This window comes from Rhipicephalus microplus, chromosome 2 (genome assembly GCF_043290135.1).
Source record: "Rhipicephalus microplus isolate Deutch F79 chromosome 2, USDA_Rmic, whole genome shotgun sequence".
Classification (NCBI taxonomy): Eukaryota; Metazoa; Arthropoda; class Arachnida; order Ixodida; family Ixodidae; genus Rhipicephalus; species Rhipicephalus microplus.
The window spans coordinates 21,117,958-21,135,831 of NC_134701.1; the positions used below are offsets into that span (position 1 = coordinate 21,117,958).

At 48.2% G+C, this 17,874-nt stretch overlaps 1 protein-coding gene across 6 annotated transcripts in view; it reads right to left on the minus strand.

Moving 5' to 3' along the window:
* The window catches only part of LOC119169183 (pseudouridine-5'-phosphate glycosidase), a 2,087,124-nt gene that overhangs the window by 1,680,068 nt on the left and 389,182 nt on the right, over positions 1–17,874 (minus strand). The gene's annotated exons all lie outside the window — the stretch shown is intronic.

The window sequence follows — 17,874 nt, forward strand, 5'->3', positions numbered from 1 at the left end:
AGGGCGGATCACAAAATGAAAACATAACTGTTTATCTAGTCTAGTTGATATGTGGGGTTTACCATTCCAAAACCACAATATGATTATGAGAGACTCCATAGTGGAGGGCTCCGGAAATTTCGACCACCGCGGGTTCTTTATCGTGCACCCAAATTAGAGCACACGGACCTACAGCATCTCCGCTTCCATCGAAAATGCAGCCGCCGCAGCCTAGATTCAATCCTGTGACCTGCGGGTCAGCAGCCAAGTACCTTAGCCACTAGACAACCACGGCAGGGCTGTTTATCTAGTCCATATCATCATCATCTCGTCATCCTCATCCTCATCATCAGCCTGGTTACGCCCGCTGCAGGACAAAGGCCTATCCTATGTTCCGCCAGTTAACCTGGTCCTAGTGCTTGCTGCTGCCAATTTATACCCGCAAATTTCTTAATCTCATCTGCCCACCTAATCTTCTGTCTCCCCCTAACCCGCTTCCCTTCTCTGCGAATCCAGTCAGTTACCCTCAATGACCAGCGGTTATCCTGTCTTCGCGCTACATGCCCTGCCCATGTCCATTTCCTCTTCTTGATTTCAACTATGTTATCCTTAACCTCCGTTTGTTCCCTAATCCACTCTGCTCTCTTCTTCTCTATTGAGGTTACACCTATCATTTTTCTTTCCATTGCTCGCTGCGTCGCCTTCAATTTAATCTGAACCCTCTTTGTAAGTCTCCAGGTTTCTGCTCCGTAGCTAAGTACCGGCAAGATACAGCTGTTATATACCTTCCTCTTAAGGGATAGTGACAATCTACCTGTCATACTTTGAGAGTGATTGCTTAACGTGCTCCACCCAATTCTTATTCTTTTAGTTACTTCAGTCTCGTGGTTCGGCTCCGCGGTTATATCCTGCCCTAAGTAGACTTAGGCTTTTACAACTTGAAGTACACTATTACCTATCTCGAAGCGATGCTCTTTTCCGAGGTTGTTGTACATTACTTTCATTTTCTGCAGAATAATTTTAAGATCCACCTTTCTACTATCCTTGTCTAACTCCGTAATCATGAGTTGCAATTCGTCCCCTGAGTTACTCAGCAATGCAATGTCATCGGCGAAGCGCAGGTTAATAAGGTACTCTTCATTAACTCCTATCCCTAACTGTTCCCAATCTAGGCTTCTAAAATTCTCCTGTAAGCACGCTGTAAATGGCGTTGGGGAGATTGTGTCCCCTTGCCTTACACCCTTCTTGATTCAGTCTATATAGATAGCGTCAAATCGAGGATTCTGAGACTACGCTCGTCGATGGTAACGGAGCAATGTTGAAAGCTAGCTTGGGAGCGTAGATTGTATAGCCAGCAGTGGTGATGTAAGCATCCGGTGAAGCTGCGGTGGTGCTGTCTTTTATCGGAAGCGTGTTGCAGCAAGTGATTGCGTCACGCTGGGTCAACCAGGGACGAGATGGAGGCTGTGCAGGCTTGTGCGCAGTGCTCGCCACATCACACCCCGTGGAGTGCACGTCTATGAGGGTCTGTAAAAATCTAGGAGGCGTACGAGACGTCCAGAGCGTGTCGTGAAAAGACCGGGCAGTGACGTCAGCGGCTGTGGAAGGATGCCTGGGGATGGAGTGGCGCTGTTCGGTTAGTTCACAGCGATGTATGCGAGCTTTAGTCAGTCAATCAAAACGCGGACGTCGCTCCCATTCAGGCGCAGAGGGAAGTTCTTGTAGTCGCGGTAGACGACTAGATATAACCGGCTGTATGGTGCCTGTAAAGGTCAATGGACGGTGTCGTCGGGGAGGAAAGCATGTGTGCACGATGCTAACTCCATGAGCACAAAATGCTTGCTGTGGTGGGCTGCAGGGGACAGGCGTAAGACGTCAATGGTGCGTTGGAGCCGGGTGACGAAGTCATTGGGGCCTGATGTCATATCGCCGGATGGCAGAGCTACAAAAATAACCTGGGATACAGAGTTGTTTCCCGTAGACAAGCTCTGCTGTTGTAGCGTCGATGTCCGGCTTGAAGGTGGCGCGAAGACCGAGAATGACAGCTGGGATGGTCTCGAGCCAGGTTTAGTTAGGGTGGCACATAATGGCTGCCTTGAACTGTCAGTACAAATGCTTGATCATTCCATCGGCGCAGGGGTGGTAACTGGTGGTCCTTTAGCGTTCGGAACCGATAGTCAGTCCACGGAGCCTTAATGGGTGCGACTCGTACTGTCATCCTTAATCGGCAGTTACACGTTGGTGGGAGAAAAAACGAGCAATCCAACCGATGAAGAAGGACGATGTGACGTCTTTAGCGGTGAGTCCCTCGAGGTGCCATGCCTCGGGCCATCGAGTGTACTGGTTGATGGTGGTGGGGCAGTACCGCTGGGTTCATTCGGGGGAAAGGGTCCTATGATGTCGAGGTGCACGTGCTCGAACCGACCACAGGGCTCAGGGAATGTTTCAAGAGGGGACAGTAACGTGCCTGCAGGTCATTTTAGCGCATCGACAGTGAATGCAGGAGCACGCCCACATGCAATCTCGCTGCATGGAGGACCAGGCATAGTGGTTAGCCACGAGGCGTGTAGAGGCGCGTGTGCCGGCATGGCTGAGGCTGTGCAGCTGGCTGACAAGACCATCGCGATGGTAGAGTGGCACATATGGCCTGCTTTGTCCTGTCGACTTTTCGCTACAGATTGTGGTTGCTGACCCTGGAATAGACCTGTGCGCTGGCACCGAAATTGCCGGCGGCGATGCGCCTGTGTTACCGCCTTCGGCGGCGGTGTGTCAACGGAACGGGGTCTATCGTATTGGAAGTGGCGCAGCGCAGGGAGGGGAGAGGTTGTAGGACCGCGATTCATGAGTTGGTGGGGATAGAAACTTTTACCTGGAACTTAGAAAAAAAATTTCTTCTCCCGAAAGGGTGACTCAGTTAAAGTGACAGCAGGACGTCACAATGGTATTTGTTTACAAATACTGCTTTTTCAGTTTTCGAGACATAGCAGGTATAAATAAAAATGCTAAGCACCACGAAAAAATACAATTAAAAATATATGTTAACGCAATTCTTTTTTTTTTAATTCCTCAGAACAGAGTCTGCACAGGTACCCATAAAGCTAATTCCCAAAATACGTGTTCTGCAGAAAAGAAAACAACCATTGAAAATGAAAAAAATCTGAATCTATCTTATGCGCACAATATTTAAAAGATCGAATCATCAATGGTGTGCAGAAGATACAATGAATGATCTATGGGTGCTAGGAGAGTCGAACTAATGTGAACTATCCTATTTATGCAGAAGGGTGGCACGAGTGCAAGAGCGCCAATTTTCGTGAAGCGCTGCCACGAAAAAACTTGCGCATACGAAGTAGGTGAGAAATGGTGCTTAAAGCTACAAAATAATAGCAAAATTGCTTTTTTTAAACAGACTGTAACAAAATATATATGCCACGTTTCTGGTGAGGCAACCAAAAAGGTAGATATGTGGTGTTCAACGTCCCAAAACCACAATAGGATTATAAGAGACGCTGTAGTGGAGGGCTCCGAAAATTTCGACCAACTGAGGTTCTTTAACGTGCACCGAAAACTGAGCACACGGGCCTACAGGATTTTCGCCTCCATTGAAAATGCAGCCGCCACGGGATTCAATCCCGCGACCTGTGGGCAGCAGCGGAGTACCTTAACCATCCGACCACAGCAGCGGGAAAGGCAACCAAACAAACAACAAATATCTAGCCTCACCAAAGTATTATTCATTGTCACTCAGCGTTAATTTGTCGAGTTGCTTAACGTGCGCCGGCGACGCCCAAGTTTAAAGCTTGTTGAAGATTGTTTCGAATTGCGTGCGCTATTTTAAGTTTCCTGTGCGAGTTATAATACAGTGCCTATCCTAGACACTATAGTTACGCCAATGTATGTAAACAACGTGACGCCTACTAGACTTACACCATAATTCGTATATGTAATAGCCAGACGATTTTTTTTTTCATTTAAAAAGATGCGACTACAGTCTTTTTGAAATTCGCCATGTTTTACTACCGTTACAAAAGGGAAAAAACATTATTCAGCGCATCCTGACTTTGAGTAGTAAAGATGATACAATACAGTCGTCTGCATACATTCTAAGCTTAATTTGAGTAGCACCAATAATTTATTCTGCCTCATATATATCAATAATGAACAAAAGCGGACAGAGCAGTGAACCTTGAGGCTCCTTCGTGACGTGGAATGTTCGTGAAACGGCTTCGCGTGGTTAAACGTAACAAAATTTGAGCGTGACAGCAGGTCATCCAATAAACCAGGTTGTTGTCGGCAAAAAAAACAATAAAGAAGCTAAGTTAGCATGACAAATCATGCCAAAAACCTTCGATTATGACACTTACCTGTTTTCGGTCCTTAAGAGAAGAAGCAATGACGCGCGGAAATTAAAGCAACTGTGTAACAGTACACTAGCCAGCCCAAAAGCCGTGCTGCAATCGCGCAAGTATATTGCGTGCATTAAGGTATTCTACAGTGAACTTGTTATTGATATTCTCCAAATATTTGGAGCTGGTAGAAAGCAAAAACATTGACTTCTAATGCTGTAATACTTGCTGGTTTCCATATGGAAACACGGGCACGACATTTGCTAATTTAGACAGTGAGGAAATGCTGCAATTATTATACACTTTTTTTCAAATAATAAAGTAACATAGTCAGCACACCATTCTGAGTACTACTTAAGAAACATATTTGGAATACCGTCTGAGCCACATCGTTTCAAAACTTCAACATTTAGTATGAGTTTATGTGCTCCAGAGGAGTTCAAGATTGAAAAGAACCTATAGTTTACTGCACGTAAAAAATTGATGGAGCAATGCCGTTATCGGTAGAAAAATCAGATTTGTTGGAAATGATTATAGCATTTGCTATAGCTTTAGGGTTAGAGCATGATCGGCCATCAAGAGTAAAGAATTAGGGCATAGACAATGGAGGACTAAGTGAGCTCGAGAACCTGGATTAATTTTTTTTTCATAAATGTAATGAAGGCATTCCTAAAGCAGTAGTTCTTACTTTTTTTTTCATTTTATCATCTACATTACCTTTCAATGCATTCCATGAAGAAGCATAATCATTACACTCGAAATGACAATTCTTAGAAAAGCGTTGTATGTGACGAGTGAGATTAATTATATATTTACGGTAATATGGGTGTCTTGTGTTCGATTTACCATATATTTGAGGCATATACTTTGATAGGCATTGACGCACAATGTCACAAAGCTTAATAAAGGAGCACTTATATAACACTACAACTCACTACAACATTCAAGAGAGAGAGAGAGAGAGATAAAGATGCAAGGCAAGACAGGGAAGTTAACCAGACGCACATCCGGTTTGCTACCCTGCACTGGGGAAGGGATAAAGGGGAGAAAAGAGGTTGCAGAAAGATGAGAAGGTACACACGATCACGAGTACACTCGGGGAGCACACACAGTCTACAGGCGGTCGCTCAGGTTTGTTGACTTAAGGTAAAGTAGCAGTGCTTTAGTTGCTTTCTGCGCAAGTGAGGCAGATGCCCAAGGTCCTAGTATCTTCTGCACACAAAATGGTCCGGGGTCAAGTCAATTCAAAACCATCCGGAGCTGGCATCGCTGTGTGTCGTAGCAAGCGCAGCTGCACAGGACGTGTTCGATGGTCTCTTCAGCTCCGCAGTAGTCGCATGTAGGAGTGTCTGCCATACCAATGCGAAAGGAGTACACCTTTGTAAATGCAACACCCAACCAAAGGCGGCATAACAGTGTCGCATCGGAGCGGGAAAGTTGTGATGGTAGCTTTAGCTTGAGCGAAGGATCCAGTTCATAAAATTCAAATTGCTAAATAAAAAATGGGGCTAAAGGGATCGGTAGCGAAGTGTAATCTACTTTAAGAAAGTTTGAAACAGTTTTGAGCTCAGGTATTTAGGCCAACACGCTAGGTTTGAAGCGACTTCAACAGTTTTATCGCCTGAAAATGAAGTTAGGCTGCAGCTAACTTCTTTTTATCTGATCTTGTGCAACAGCAAAACGCCGGTGTGTACGGGAATACGGCCGCTCCTGGGAAAAAGCCACTATTTGCGTAACGATAAAAAGCGAGTCGCATCGTACATGAGCCGTTCGCTGGTGCCTGCTAAAATAGCGATTGCGCTAGGAGCGCCACCATCGTAATCAAAGTTCACAGGTGCGGATCAAGCTACGCAGCCTCCTATTTCAGTATTTATTCATACTCCTTAGTCCAGGAAAAAGAGAGACAGCGCTTCCTTTCCGGTTGAGGAGCAGTCGACCATAGGCATCGCATGCGGAGATTTTTTATCGCATGCGGTCCACGGGTGATGGAGAGATGCGCTTTGTTTCATCTATGCTTCAGCAGCGTTACTCGCCAGTGCTCGGATATTTTATCCGCGGGAGCAGCCTATAGCATGCGTTTAAAATTTACTGGTTCACACTTTATATGAAACATGCCAGCGACAATGAAAGCCTGTAGGGTGTCCCTATATTTCTTCTTGAAATAAAAAAAAAGATATACGAAAATCCTCGAAGCAGGCTGGCCTTTCTTATAGACAGCTGTATCGTCTTCGCTGTAGAGAATTCGTCTGTTGGGAGAATGAAATAATCCGAAGCATCTTCCTTTGGTTTAGCTTTCCATTACATAGGGTCATCGATATGCCCACCGTTTGTCCTGTTCGTGACGTACAGAAGTAGCCATGATCATGATGGTGTGGTGGTGGCGTCAAGCAAAAATTAGGAACAGCTGTGCTCAGCCAAACCAACGCTACCATAGGCAAGCCTTATAAGGCCGTGTTGACCATTGTAAAACCTAATTATCTACGCATAACTGAGATAACAAAATCACGTTGCAATAAACCCTATTTAAGCCGAGCTGTGCTATTTAAGCTGAGCTGAGATTCTTGCATGATAAGTCATGCCGCGCAAGGTAAGATGTGTGGAGCTTAGTCTAATCCTAGTTAAGACTGAGCTTAAGTATAGTGGTAGTTTGGTTAATCAGCTAATTAGGCTTACGTTAACATAAGATGCCACCTAACTGGCATCAAGCCTTAAATATGCAAATTAGGCCAATCGGTAATTTAGAGAAATAAGGTACTTGGTGCTTTGATTGCGAAGAAATTCTCAATCGCACCCGGCCAATGCCTAGCCAATACTCATCAATCGCAACGTGATCGCGTTAACATATTGTACATTGGTCTGTGGGTGAACGTTTGCCTAGCCATGCATGGAGAAGCCAGTGCCGGCTAGCTTTGCTCTGCCCCAGCCTTGCACGACTGGGCGAAAGCTAAGGAAATATTTTTTTTCTTGTCGAAAGGCTCCGTCCACAGAGGAAAAAAAAATCACAGTATATTCACGGGGTGAAGGATGATGAGTGGGCGAAGCTCCTGAGGGGAAATCATGGGTAAAACCGTGACTGTTCAGTGAAAGTTCGCCCACTACATCATCAATAAAGACGTGAGAAATACTGTGTGTGCATATGTACGGCAGGGTCCTCGCGCCGTTGCCGTGACGCTTTGGCCTCTCGTTCTCGTACGCTGGGATCTTTGCGGCAGCGTAGCGCAGCCAGACGACACGCTTCGGCCTCCCTCTCTCATACGGCAGGATCTTGGCGGCGGCGTCGCGAAGCTTCACGGAGCGCTTCTGCCTCGCGGTCTCGCACATCGGGATTGTCTGCGAGCACGCGCTGCCGCCGCTCTCCGAGCAACTCCGAGCGCGTGCCAACAGTGAACGGATTTTACTACAACGCTTTCTGCCATCTAGTAAACAATCATAGAACTAAGCTGCCGCCGCCTTGCGCACTCCCCGCTCTGCGACGTTATCCATCGGGCAACTCCTAGCGCGCGCCCACAGCGAACGGATTTTATTATAGAATGCCTCAATGTGCGCGCCCCCGCTTAGAGTGGAGTCAGCTTTTGAAAGGGCAGATGCTGCCTCCTCGGCCTTGGCGGCAGCGTGGCCGCCATTCTGGATCTCCCGCCCGGTCACTTTTAGTGGCGTGCGTGTTGTTTTTTGGTCGGTGCTCGTGTTTCTGCGTTCGCTCGTGTTTCTGCGCTCGCTTTTGCGCTCGCTTGCTTCACCATGCCCGGGTGCTGCGTGCCGCAGTGCAGCAATCATTCTAGGAACGGCTGGAAGCTGTACCTATTTCCAAGAGACCCAAAAAGACGGGTTCTTTGGACGGTACAAGTCAAGCGTGACAAGTGGCGTCCGACGAATGCATCACACATTTGCAGCGTAAGTAAATATTTCTTTTTGAATGCGTGGTAATTTGATTAGCCAGCATTACTTGGCGCACTATTATTTCATTGTTGAGAGCGTAGGCAACGTCAAGTAGTCAACCGTCGTACATTATATTGTCCGCGGCATTTGGTCAGTACACGAGCCACTCGGAGTAGCGACCCCGCTGTAAGAAAATGCGCGAGGTAGAAGGCTGGTGTACTATATCAAATATAAAAACACCCATCAACACCCAATTCTGATTTGCTTTGCAGGCTCACTTTTAACCGAACAACTACGAGCAAAACCGAGTGGTTGGTTGAAAAAAGCTAAAACCGAATGCAGTCCCAACTTTGTTCTCTTTCAGACGTATGTTTTTAATTTTACTCTGGCATTACAAAATGAAGTATCGATTACAGGCATTGTGTACATGCAGCTGCAACTTCAATACGGTTAAAACCAAAGAGGAACGTTTATGTTGTGTCCAAAATAATTCATACATTGTAAACGTCTGAGTGTATTTCACTGTCTCTAGGCACTGACCAGTCACACTGGCAGCAGGTTTCCGCTATCGGACACGAGGCTGTGCACTTGTTATAATCTCACGTGTAGTGACTATTTTACGCAAACAAAAACACTCATGTACACGGGACCACAATGTACGTGAAAAGATACCTGGTGGCCTATATTATTTTAAGCCCTCCACTAACGCCCTCTCATAGCCCACATCTAGCTTGTGGCCCATGAAGCTCCGATTCGAATTAGAGGCTTTTTTTGTAGAGACAAATTTTTAATACTATTTGGTTATGATACTGTGGAAACTCCGTAAAATATGCATTAGGCAGAAATTAGTCAGTTAGTAAAGCGTAGAATGAAGTCCACGGTTCAATGAATCTTAATAGGGTGAAACAAGCTTTCTCCTATACCAGTGGAAAAAGTTGGGGGAACAACCTTCCTAGTTTTAAGAATGACCTTCCTAGCTTTAGTGACCATTCAGATACCAGCAGCATTTGTTACGTTATGAAACTGACCACAGCCTTGACATAAATTGGCATTACATGAAAACATTTATAAATACATATGTTTCTGCTTGCAACACTGCCCAAGGAACGAAGACCACCAAAGGAGGGTGCAGACACAGCAGCAAGTCTGCTCCGGGGCTACGCCAATCTCCAGCTACAGTTGCGATACCGCGAGAGGTCCCACTAAGCCATGCAGTTCATGAGTCTTCACAGGAAGGAATGTCGCGTTACGGACACGACGCCATGAAGCACAGCGACACCACATTAAAACTGTCAGCAAACTCTAGTGATTCACATTCAGGAAAAGCTAATGATGCGGCTATTGGAACACCAAAATGTACTGGTGAAACGTCAAATGGTACGGCAGAATCAGCAGAACTGAAGAAGAAGCTTGCTGACCTTACAAGAAAGTATACTGAACTTTAGCAGCATTATGCTACTGCCAAGAACGCAATCCAAAGTCTCAAGGAAAAAGTGCGAAAACTCTAGAGTGACGCAACAAATATTTCGCAAAATTTGAAATTTCTGAATGATGATCAAGTTCGCGCTTTCTCAAGAAGCAGCAGCTTGGGAAACTCTTGGTCTCCGCACACCATCAAGCAAGGCCTTAAAATTAAATTTGCTTGTGGTACAACAGGATATGAAACGCTGAGAAAAAATTGGATATCCTCTCCCATCCAACAGAACACTCACGCGAAGAATTCAAGATTTAAAGTTCCTCCCAGGCAGTCTTCACGAAGTGATCGATGTTATGAAATGCAAAGCTGAGACTATGGAGAATGTCGAAAAGGACAGCGTCCTTTTTTTTTGGACGAAATGAAGAAAGTGCTGGGGTTCGAGCTAGACCGTGCTGAAAACACATTTCTTAGAAGAGTAACGCTTCCCCCGAAGCCTCAAGAGCCTGCGAACTACGCTCTTGTATTTATGTTAGGCGGCCATAACCAAAGGGGGAACCAAATGATCGCTTATGAATTGTTTGGGAGAACCCTCGATGGTTGTTTGCTGAAAAACTATGTATTGGAGCTAGTTAAGCTGTGCAGAATTATATATCTCTGAATGTTCGCGTAGTCACATCTGACATGGGCTCTGCGAACCGCGCAATGTGGAGGGAATTTGGCTTTTCAAGTCACAGAGATTCTTCGACAGTATGTTTAATACGTCATCCTTGCATGGATGGCAAGAAACTTTTTTTCATGGCTGATCCGGCTCACGTGCTGAAAAACCTGAGGGGCCAACTCTTGAACTCTAAAGTTTTCACGCTGAGTGAGGCTACAGTGGCCAAAAATAGCCTGCCTTCTACAAAGGTTAACGTGGAATATGTTGAGGCGGTACTTTAATACGATTCTGAAAGAGAAGTGAAGGTCGCGCCAAACTTGTCCGAAGTTCCCACCAGCACAGGCCACTTCACCAAAATGAAAGTTGGTGTCGCTGTACAGCTTTTTCGGGAAGCTCCTCCAGCTATCCGCTTCCTTATAAAGGAAGGGCTACTAAAACGGGAAGCGGAAACAACAGCTTGGTTCATGGAGCTTATTTCAAAGTGATATACGCACTGATGTCCTCGCGGCATCCAGCAATGGCGTTAAGTCACAGAAACAAGGCCAAGTACTCTGAAGCCCTAGATACATTGCACATGGCAATGGAAACAGTGAGAACTACGAAAATGGGCACCACATCAAATTGGAAACCGTCGCAAGCTGGCCTGCTCATATCAACTACGTTTGTTGTTCGCCTTCAAGGAGTGCTTCTAAGTGACGAAGGATATGAGTTCTTTCTTACAAGTAGGCTGCTGCAAACTGCTTAGAGAATCTTTTTTCTGTCGTGCGGCTTATGAAGCTGGTTCCCAGTGTCTAAGGTATTGTAGGCTTATGCCACAGGAGCGAAAGAGAGACACGCCTGAACGATAACCGATGCCAGCCCGGAACGTGAGCCGTGGCTTCACGTGCCACGGCCTAGCGCCTTCTTTATTTTCTTCTGTCGCCATCGCGCGCTCTCCGGTTTGCGCGCCGCCCGAACGAGGGCGCTACAGGGCCCCCCGTGTAGACTGGAAGTCGGGATGTGACATGCCGTTTGTGGTATTCCAACGGAAGATCAGTCGTAGATGAGAGGCTTTCTAGGGCGGTCTCCAGGTACGCCGGCTTGAGTCGGTCCAAGCTGACTGTCTCTTCACGGCCGTTCTGAAGTAGAGTGGCCGTTTTGGGGGTGCGGTGAAGGACGCGGAATGTTCCGTCGTAGGCTGGTGTCAAAGGTGGTCTGACCGCGTCGTGGAGCACGAAAACTTGTGTTGTAGTGGCCAGATCAGGGTGGGTGAAAATGGTCTTGTGTTCGGAAGGTCTGAGTGGAGTGGGCCGGAGGTCTTGAACGCAGTCGAGGAGGCATTGTACGAATTGCTGTGGCTGGTCTGGTAGCTTCGTTGACGTGAAGAAGTCTCCCGGAAGCCGTAGAGAAGTGCCATACACCAGCTCTGCTGTTGAGCACTGCAGGTCTGCCCGGATGACAGCTCGTAAACCAAAAAGCACCAGTGGCAAGGCATCAACCCAGGTGGCTCTATTGAGGCGGGTAGTCAAGGCGGTCTTCAGTTGTCGGTGAAGGCGTTCCAACATGCCGTTGGCGCAGGGATGATAAGCCGTGGTACGGCAATGTCTGGCTCCGAGGATGCGATTAAGGTAAGTAAACAGCGAGGACTCAAACTGACGTCCACGGTCTGTTGTCACGGTGCCAGGACAGCCAAAACGGGATACCCACGTAGAAATGAAAACGCGGGCAACTGTCTCGGCTGTGATATCTTGAATTCGAACAGCCTCTGGCCAGCGTGTGAAGCGATCGACCATGGTCAATATATAATGGTACCCCTGAGACACTGGTAGAGGGCCCACAATGTCTAGATGAACATGGTCGAAACTACGGCCGGGTGGAAGGAAAGGTTGGGGCGGCGTCTTAGTATGACGGGAGACCTTTGTCATCTGGCAGGGCAGGCACATGCGCGTCCAAGCGCGCACATCACCGTTGATTCCGGGCCAGACATAGCGCTGGGTGAGAAGACGATGAGTAGCCCGAATGCCAGGGTGACAGATGTCGTGTAAGGAGTGGAAAACGGTGCGTCGTAATGAAGCGGTAACGATAGGGCGGGGAAGGTCAGCTGAGACATCGCACCACAAGCGCTCAGATGATAATGGATGAGGCACCAGGCGTAGTCGGAGAGAACGGGGGTTCTCCCGAAAAGCGGCAAGCTCTCTATCATCCTGCTGTGCCGAGGAGAATGAGGCCCAGTCGATGGTTGGCGGTGGAGAGTCAACCGCGTCTATACGAGAAAGGGCATCTGCGGCGGTTGTCAGCTCCTTTCACGTGGCGGATGTCGGTCGTGAACTCCGATATATAAGCCAGATGGCGGAGTTCACGGGGCACGTACTTGGATGAGTTAGTGCGGAAAACATACGCCAGTGGCTTATGGTCAGTCAGCACGTAAAACGAGCATCCTTCCAGGAAATGCCGGAAGTGCTGTATTGCAGCGTAGATGGCTAGTAATTCCCGGCCAAAGACGCTGTAGCGGGTCTCAGCAGGAAGTAGCTTCCGAGAGTAAAACGACAAGGGTCTCCACTCGGAGTTAATGCACTGCTGTAAGACGGCTCCTACGGCCACGCTGGATACGTCCACCATCAACCGAGTAGGGGCGTTGCTGCGTGGATGAATGAGGAGCACGGCGTTAGCGACCGCTTGCTTAGCAGCAGCAAAGGCGCCCTGGGCCTCTGACGACCAAGGAATGGCGGAGGACGGGCCGGCGGTCGACCGAAGGAGGTCGGTGAGCGGTCGTAGCAGTTCGGCACAGTGTGGTATGAAGTGCCTGAAAAAATTCACAAGCCCCAGGAATTCGCGTAATTGGCGCAGTGTTGTAGGCTGAGGACAATCCTGAATTGCTTTAACGTGGGACCGGAGAGGGCGTATTCCTTTGGATGATATGTGATGGCCCAAGAACTCGAGCTCAGATGCGTCGAAAGTACACTTAGAGGCGTTCACAACGAAGCCGTACTGCTGAAGACGTTGGAACAGAGCGCATAGATGGTGGTCATGATCTTCAGGTGTGCGGCTGGCGATGAGGACATCGTCAAGGTACGCAAACACAGTAGGAAGACCCCGTGTGACCTCAGAAATGAACCACTGGAAAGTTTGAGCCGAATTGCGGAGTCCAAAAGGCATCCGCACGTGTTCAAACAACCCAAAGGGCGTCGTGATGGCGGTCTTAGGTATGTCGGCGGGCTTGACAGGAATCTGGTGGTACGCCTTAACAAGGTCCACTTTGCTGAAAATTGTGCAGCCGTCGAGGCGCGATGTAAAATCCTGGATGTGAGGTAGAGGATAGCTGTCGTGGACAGTCTTGGCGTTCACCGCTCGATAGTCCCCACAAGGACGCCAGTCACCAGGATCACGCTTTGGCGCCAAATGCAGCGGGGAAGCCCAAGCGCTTGACGATGGGCGGATAATTCCGAGCTGCAGCATGTGGTCAAACTCCCGTTTAGCAATAGCTAGGCGGTCTCCGGACAGGCGGCGTGGTCGAGCGGCTGCTGGTGGACCCCGGGTGGCGATGTGGTGTGTCACCGTATGTTTAGGCGGCTGAGTGAGGTTGCACGGTTTAGTTAACTTCGGGAAACTCGCCAAGATTTTTTCGAACGGTGAGGAAGGTATCAGCATGCGGATGGCCATTGGAGCGATGTCGGACAAGACTCCCGAGATGGAGAGACGAGTCTTACCATCTATGAGGCGGCGCCACTGCACGCTGACGTCCAAATCGAAGTATGAGAGGAACTCCGAGCCCATGATCGGTTGAACCACGTCTGCGATGACGAAAACCCACCGGAAAATGCAGCGAATTCCGACGTCGAGGGTGAGAGATCGGAGCCCATACGTTGCTATAGACGAGGCGTTGGCAGCACGAAGCACTTGCCCCTGTGAATTTGAACGATCAGCCTTAGTCGGAGGCACAACGCTAATTTCCGCGCCCGTATCTATAAGGAACCTGTCGCCCGATAGCTGGTCCGTGACCATGAAAAGGCGGCTGGGACGAGAAGGAAGATCACACGCCGCCGTCAGTGATCCCGGCAGGCGTTTCCCTGCCACGAACATGGGGGTGTACACTTCGTGGCTCGGTGTCGGAAACGCCGGTGGTACCAGCAGAGGGGTGGAGGGCTGGGACTCCGAGCATCTCGTGTGCGTGGAAGAGCTCGACGACCGGAACGAGGCGAACGAGTCTCCTGCAGGGGGCTCTGGAGTGCGGCAATGGAGGCGGCGAGTTCGTCGATGCGGGCCTCAAGGCGCGAAATCGCCGTGTCTTCTGGTGGTAAGACAGCGTTGACAGATGGGGAGGTCGCTTCATGAACCGGATCGGCGAGCTCCGCCAGGCGGTCGAGATTGACGTCGCCGGCCGCCGCGAGGACGAGGCGGATTGGCTGAGAAAGGCGTTGGAGGAAGAGCTCGCGAAGCAACGCTGAGTGGGCAGAGACGTCGTGTTTCCCAAGAAGCTGTCGCATTCGGCGCAGTAGTTGGGAGGGGCGCCTGTCGCCAAGGTCCCGCTCTGCAAGGAGCTGCTGTAGGCGGACGCGTTCCGAAGGCATGAATGGTTCCAGCACCTTGGTTTTAAGGTGCTGATATGGCGTAGTGTCCGAGGGGTTGGAGAGGACGTCGGAGAGCTCGCTGGCAACGTCAGGAGGAAGGACGGAGGCTACGTGGTAGTAGCGTGTCGTTTCCGAGGCGATGCGGTACAGGGAGAATTGCGCCTCGACCTGATGAAACCAAACTTGCGGGTCCTGTGGCCAGAAAGATGGGAGACGCAGTTGCACGGCCGAGACGTCCTGCGGACGTGAAGCTTGTTCGGTTGAGGGTGCATTCGAGTCAGTCATTGTCTTCGTCCGGGTCACCACTTGTAGGCTTATGCCACAGGAGCAAAAGAGAGACACGCCTGAACGATAACCAATGCCAGCCCGGAACGTGAGCCGTGGCTTCACGTGCCACGGCCTAGCGCCTTCTTTATTTTCTTCTGTCGCCATCGCGCGCTCTCCGGTTTGCGCGCCGCCCGAACGAGGGCGCTACAATATCATTTGCGCTTCGAGACTCGTGAGCGTAAGCCAATTTTCGCATACGCCGCGGACAGGAAGTTATGAACTTGATGATCGAGAGTACCTTGTTGACCTGCTATCCCAGGGGAAAATGTCTGTGTCGAGAACGAAGTTGAAGAGATTGACGATTCTGAGATTATGTTCACTGAAGAATTGTCGGCAACAGAATGCACTATTCTGTTTTACCTCGGAGGATTCATTTTGAAGGGAATATTGAAGTCCGTGAAGTGCGCAAAATGCAAAGATGCTCTCATTGGAACTGCGTGCGACGAGTATGCTTCACTGACATCACTGAAAGAGTATGTTTTGGACGAAGACAACCTTATATATCCGAGCGATTGAGTGATTAAAGCCCTGAAAGACTATGAAGAGCACTTTACGGCCAACAACTCTTAGTGCACGGATAAAATAAACACGCTGAAGTTGCCGCTTCGTTCACTTACAGCATACCTAAGCAAGGCACACCGCCGCAGCCTGTGTGTATGCACGGAGCACAAGGAGGGTATATACAGAATGCTCACTGAGAGGTACGCATGAATAAGGCTGTGCATCCCCCTTCGACAGTTGCCAGCTGATAGTTTGAATGGGAATTCCAGCAAAACTTGTGCTGGCGTCAACCTCTCGTAAGACATCGTCACACTAACCCCCGAATGCAGAGATGTTACTTGACTCGTACTTGACTCGTTCTTGACTCAAGACAGTCTTGCCGGTCGCCATTAATCGTTCTCGTACTTGCGCATGACTTGAAGGCGACTTGGCTCGGTCGAAGTCAGGACAAGTTTCAAGTCAGCTGCGGGGCTAGCTTGAAAGCGACTTCATGCGTTACTCCAACATGGCCACCTCTCGAATGAACGTCGTGCGGAGGGTGGCAGCTTTTGAGTTTGCTTGCCTCGCATAAGCGTAGCATTTTATGAGGCGCACTGCTTGCCGAAGATTCTTGGACCCACTTTACGTGACCGAGGAAATCCGATGGAGTTGTATGACGAGCAACACTTCCTAGCAACACTAAAACTGCAGAATAAGCTGGATGAGCTGCTTGATGTGGGGCACCTCAGTGAGATTCACGAAATTATTGTTGCTTGTGAAGCCCTCCCTGACTACACTGATCTCATTGGACGCAAAAGTGAGTCCCGGGTCACTTATTACGTGAGTGGCTATGTGGCCCAGAAGATGGTGAAAAAGACGAAGTGCAACGAATATAGCAGGTTGCTGCTTCACTCAAAATTCCAGCTTGCTTCCCGCAGAATCATGCTTTCTGTACCCGTCCGAGCCCTTAGCAGACCTGGTGAAAACTATGGAAAATACACTCACCTATTGCTTCAGTTTCAACAAGTTGAAAAGTGACAGCATAAAATTTACAGACCATATCTCTTGCCTGTCTGTGAAGAGGCTAAATATGGTCTGCTGTGAACATCACAAACTGGAAGTGACAAATCAGGTAATTAGATTCTTTACACTGACCAGAATGCATTTTTTTCTTGCTGGAGGAAATGCGTCCAATCAAAAAAAAAAAGAGAAAAAATGAAGTTCTTGAAGTCGAGACGTCTGACTTACCTGTCACAGTGTTACCTTAGCGAACAGTTTTATTTTATGTTATTGTGCATCACTCACACTCTATTGTTTCTTGGGATTTCACTATTGTCTTGTTCACATTGTTATAAATCTTCCATTAACAACTGTGATATCACTTTCTGTCTGTGTTCACGTATGCAGAAATCAGTTTTTTTTTGTTAACTGGTTTGTGACTGCATCTATGTTTGCCAATGAAATCTCAATGTCATGTGTCTATGTTTGCCCATTGTATCATCATACATTTACTGTTCTCTTTAGCAGCCTTATTCACTTGCTTTAGCTGAGTTTCATATAACTTGCAGTTTTCTTCACCCTAATGCAAATGTTGTCTTTATTTTCATGTTGTTTTTCGCTTTCGAGAAAATAAGTGTCTTGCTGGTAAAACTATACCTTGATTGCGCGAGTCATAAGAATAATGGTTGGGGATACTTTTACGTGCATTAAGATTTCATGAAGAACACTGTGGCATCAAATTTGAAAACTGCACGGACTTTGTTTTAGTGTCAAGCTCACGGCAAGTCACTTGGTTCTCTATATTCTAAGCTTCGTAGCTGATATACTAAGAAGTGAATTGAAAACACTAGTTTTCAGTGCGAATACACGCTTTGCAGTGCGCCGCCAGAATTGTGATAGGTATACACTTTGTTACAATCCGCAGAGTAGCGTGAAATATTTGCAACGAAAAATGACTGATACGTGCGCAGAGGGGCATCTCGAAAACGACCGCAGTGCTGCCGCCTTCAGATGAATTCTCGCGCGCTCTCCGGTGCGCCGATGCTGACACCTCTCCTTCTAGCCACCAAACCCACGCCTTAAGGAGCTTCACCCCTAAAAGTATTTGAGGAGAAACTCCCAGGCCACGCCAGCGCACGAGGGCGACACAATAGCGACATGTGGTAATGTGGTTTACGCCAACTCTTGGAAGATGATGCTTTTGAATTATTGCTATTGCCATCTTTTACATGCGCGTTTAAGAAC